Source organism: Dipodomys spectabilis, unplaced genomic scaffold, assembly GCF_019054845.1.
Source record: "Dipodomys spectabilis isolate Male_0828 unplaced genomic scaffold, ASM1905484v1 ptg000388l, whole genome shotgun sequence".
In the NCBI taxonomy this organism is placed as follows: domain Eukaryota; kingdom Metazoa; phylum Chordata; class Mammalia; order Rodentia; family Heteromyidae; genus Dipodomys; species Dipodomys spectabilis.
This window is the reverse complement of record NW_024871065.1, coordinates 615,714-620,534: the sequence shown is the minus strand read 5'-3', so window position 1 is coordinate 620,534 and position 4,821 is coordinate 615,714. Positions and strand designations below refer to the sequence as shown.

The window sequence follows — 4,821 nt, the reverse complement described above, 5'->3', positions numbered from 1 at the left end:
AATCACATGATTGGTGGGTCAGGTGATATTTCAACTTTGGATTTCTTTAGAAAACTGCATACTACTTTCTACAAGGAGAGTATTAACCTGTATTTTGACCAAGAGTGTAGAAAATTTCCTTTTCTCCACACTCTCACCAGCCAACCTTATTACCTTTTGAGTTTTTTTAAAGGGCATGTTTTTAATGTGTGCAATACCCAAGATGACCTCAGACCCAAATCCTTTTACTCCAACCTCCTAAAAGCTTCGAATTACAGGTCTTTACCACCACACCTGGTTCCTTTGATTTTTTTGATAAGAGTTATAATAGTTATGAAGTAGTATCATAGTAATTTTGAATTGCATTTCTCTAATGACTTTTGTTTACAAAACATTAAGCCAGCATAGAAGTTGTATTAAACACAACTTTGTAAACCCACTGGCGATTTTCAGAGCTTTTTGGTAAACATATCTATTCAGAAATTTTGACAATTTTTAATCAAGTTTCTTGTTAATCTCATCTTTAATCTCTCTGTACAAAATCAATAATTTCAAGGTAGTAGAAAGGAAAAAATAAAGCAACTCCTAACATTTTTCAGTTTTCAATAACATGATATTGCTTAAATCATTTTCTGTTAATGCTTGAGACTATATAACTCAATTTAGTTATACCTTATACAAGGCTATGTATTTTATTTTACGTTGATTTTTCTTTCCAAAGCTTGTGTGACTAATTTCCCTTGGTTTCTTTCTGTCTCATGTAGTTCAGATTTCAAACTGAAGAATAAATGGAAGGAACAAACAAAAAAAAATACAGTTCCTCTCATCTGATGATGCCTCTACAAGAATGAGGAAAGACCTATGATAGAATATCAAAAAGACAATTCATTCTTCTAGGTCTTCTTTATCTTTGTGATGTAACTTAAATGATGTAACTTAAATGGAAGGAAGCAAACCAAAAACTTAGTTCCTCAAATCTGATGATGCCTCTACATGAATGAGAAAAGACCTATGATAGAATATCAAAAAGACAATTCATTCTTCTAGGTCTGCCTTATCTTTGAGATGTAACTTAAGTGATGTAAAACACAATATACTGCTCAGATACTTTTGTTTTATCAGTTTTGTACATTTTCTTTTGGACTTCATCTCAGTCTACAACATTCCTTCATTATTATGTCCCTTATATTTTTACACTAACAAGACTTAAGATAACCAGTTTGATTTACAGCATAAGTTATCTACCCGGCTTCCTTGGAAGTAGAGCATGATAAATAGATAACATTGCTCACTACATGTAATGGTTTCTGTAATACTTATGACATTCTATTTAGTATTTAAAAAAAAAACTTCTGGCTAAACTCAAAGCTCATGCATAGAAGTTTATGTTAAGTATTTTACAAGTTTTATTTCTCTTAATTCTTAAGATAACATTTGCTATAATGCTAATGTTATTACTATTTTAGTGTTGGGAAAAATTGTAATTAAAGGCACTAAGTGCATGGCCCAAAGACACACAGTGAGGAAGGAAATGAGTCAAAGTTTCCAAAAGTCTTTCAGCAATACACAAAAGGTAGGTAAATTCTTTCCATTCTCTTACACTCTCAATTCAATATTCATATTGTCCAAGAAATTATAGCATAGCAAATATTGCCCATCGTGATTGTTTTCTATCACATTTTGTCTTCAACACAGACTGTATTGGTGACATTGGATTATCATGCACAGAGCTGAGCTTCTAAATTGAGGTCCAAAGAGAAACAAATTTCTTCTGTCCCACAGTTCCAGTTTCCTTTTTTAAAAAGTACCAAAACTTTTAAATATCATCACTTACTATCTTTTAAGAATCCAAAAATGAAATAAATTCACATTTAATCAATCCAAAATGTTTTAAAAGTAGGAGATAATTAAACAGGCCCCCATGAAGTAAATTTTCTTCTACTTTTAAAATTATGCTGAAAGCCTTGTATTGGCTAGTCACACCTGTAATCCTATCTACTCGGGATAGCTACTCAGGAGCCTGGGATCTGTGGATAACCATTGGAAGTCAATCAGGGCCAAAAAAAAAAATTCATGAAATTATTTTTCAAAATTTTTAATGAACTAGCAAAGACCCAGGAAAGAAAATGTAGCTCATATAGTACCTCACTAACCTAGAGAAGAAAGGCCTAGCAAGACCTTTAAGCCCTGATTTCAAACTCTGAGCATGCCAACACACATGCATGCACATGCGTTCACGCGCACACATTTTTTCCCTTCCCCTCCCCAAATTAGAGAAGCGTACATACAAGAGGCAGATGCACCAACTTCAAATACAGAGAAAACAAGGGTTATAGCGTGGGGGAGGAACATACAAAGAAACGAAAATTCACATCGCACATTATAAGTACGTTAGAAACAATAGCAAGAAACAAAAAACTACTTGTTTCCCTATGGTGAGGTTCAATTCCCTTAACATTATCATTTCTGTTCATATGCACATAGCTTTTGACCTTGTCTGCTTAACCCAGACATATATTCGTTATTGAAAATAAGGGAAACCATGGGACCTGTTTCTTTGGACTTGGCTTACTTCACTTAATAAATTTTTTTCCAAGTCTTTCCATTTCCTAACAAATGGGGCAATGTCATTCTTTCTGATGGAGGCATAGAATTCCCTTGTGTATATACATCACATTTTCTTGATCCATTCATGTAGTGGGGACAGCTGGTTGGTTCCATATCTTAGCTATGGTAAATAAGGCTGCAATAAACATAGTTGTGCTGGTAGTTTTAGTATGGTCTTGTTTGTGATCATTTAGTAAATCCCCAAAAGTGGGACTGCTGGGTCAAAGGGGAGCTTTATGTGGAATCTTTTGAGGAACCTCCATAATGCCTTCCAAAGTGGTTGAACAAGTTTACACTCCCACCAAGAATGTTGTATGGTTCCCTTGTGGCCACATCCCCTCCAGCATCTGTTGTTGTAAAAATATGGAACACACCACGAATTTGCATATCGTCCTTGCGCAAGTGCCATGCTACTCTTCTCTGTATTGTTCCAATGTTAGTGTATGTGTGGCTGAATTGAGCACAGAATATTTTTTATATCAAAAGTGCAATTGTGGGGGCTGAGAAGGTGGCTCAGTGGTAGAGCGCTTGCCTTACATGCATGAGGCCCTGGGTTCGATTCCTCAGCACCACATGAGCAAAAAGAAAAAAGCTGCAAGTGGCGCTGTGGCTCAAGTGGTAGAGTGCTGGCCTTGAGCTGAAGAGCTGAGGGACAGCGCCCAGGCCCAGAGTTCAGGCCCCACGAATGGACCCCCCCCAAAAAAAAGTGCAGTTGGATTTTATTAAACTAGACAATTCAACAAAAAGTAAGTTCAAAAGAATTGTCATGAAATTTTAGAACCATATATTTCTTACATAAGCACAAATTTAAGAATAAAGTCAAGATTGACATGTCAAAAACAAAATAATTCCAGATATTTGTTGCTCAAGAAATGTGTAGGAGGGGGATTCAATTATTCTATACAAGGCACCTGTCATAATGAACACTGCACCAAGTGTTAAGGTTTGTTAAAAGTTTTAATGTTTTAAATATATTTAATTTTGGGAATTTGTTTACATATGCCAAAATTAGGACTGTTTGGCAGGTATAAAACTTTTCCATAAAGTATTTAAGATTTATGGTAGCAGACATATACTACTAAGTATGTACATTTCAGAGTTTCGAGAAACTTTATCAATGAGAGGTTGCAAAGTTTTTGTGTAAAGAAGCAGAATGAAGTGTTAACACTTTGTTAACTACACAGGCTGTTAAAACTTTAGGGCTTCCTCAGTTTATAAGTTAATGAGGAAAAATGATGATATAAGCCATAAACAAATAATGAGAAGAGCCATAAATAGTAATCTTAGTGGATAGCTTTAAAGACTATTCATATTCTATAAAACTCTTGATGAACATCATAACCTCAGTCAGTGTTAAATGTACAGGATTATGAGAAAATAGTAAAATCTAATATGTAGTACACTTCAAATAGTGAAAACAGTGATAATATTTTTGTTTTTTATTTTACTAATTATTAACATTTAATTATTGTTTTCTTTATTTGTAGCATTGTTTTACTTGTTGAAATATAGTACAACTTTTTTGGGGGGGTCCGGTCATGGGGCCTGGGCGCTGTCCCTCAGCTCTTCAGCTCAAGGCTAGCGCTCTACCATTTGAGCCACAGCACCACTTCCGGCTTTTTTCTTTTTCCTTATGTGGTGCTGAGGAATCTAACCCAGTTCCTTATGCATGCAAGGCAAGCGCTCTACCGCTGAGCCACCTTCCCAGCCCTAGTACAACTTTTTGTAAATCATCATTAGGAGGCACTTTGAGAAGGTTACTTGGATGGTCAAACCAATTTTTATAGGTGCATGTTAATTTACAAAGTGGAAAATTAAGATCAAAATATTTATTAAAAAAATTATCAAATAGAGTCTGAGTCAGAAGTTTTGATAAATGTCCACACCTAAAATTTTATCCCTAGGCTGAAGCAGCGGTATTACAGAGTTAAGGCCAAAACAGTGATAGACTGTGGGTTGTTCTTTATTTTGATTTTGTTGGTCATGAGGCATGTACTCCTGGGCCTGGGTGTTGTCCCTCAGCTCAAGGCTAGCGCTACCACTTGAACCACTGCACCACTTCCATCTTTTTTTGCTTATGTGGTGCTGAGGAATCAAATCCTGGGGCTGATGCATGCAAGACAAGCACTCTACCACTGAGCCACCTTCCCAGAAACTGTGTTTTAAAAAATCATCTAAACAACATTTGCTTTCTGCTTTGGGTAATATAGTGAGAGATATAAATATATTTTTATA

The 4,821-nt window shown here is 35.4% G+C and overlaps 1 non-coding gene across 1 annotated transcript; it reads right to left on the bottom strand.

The window, feature by feature from the left end:
* Nucleotides 1-2,943: 2,943 nt before the first annotated feature.
* Nucleotides 2,944-3,050, bottom strand: LOC122096779. Its single transcript, XR_006145390.1, has one exon. It is a non-coding gene; the product is annotated as a U6 spliceosomal RNA (small nuclear RNA).
* Between the last annotated feature and the right edge of the window lie 1,771 nt (nt 3,051-4,821).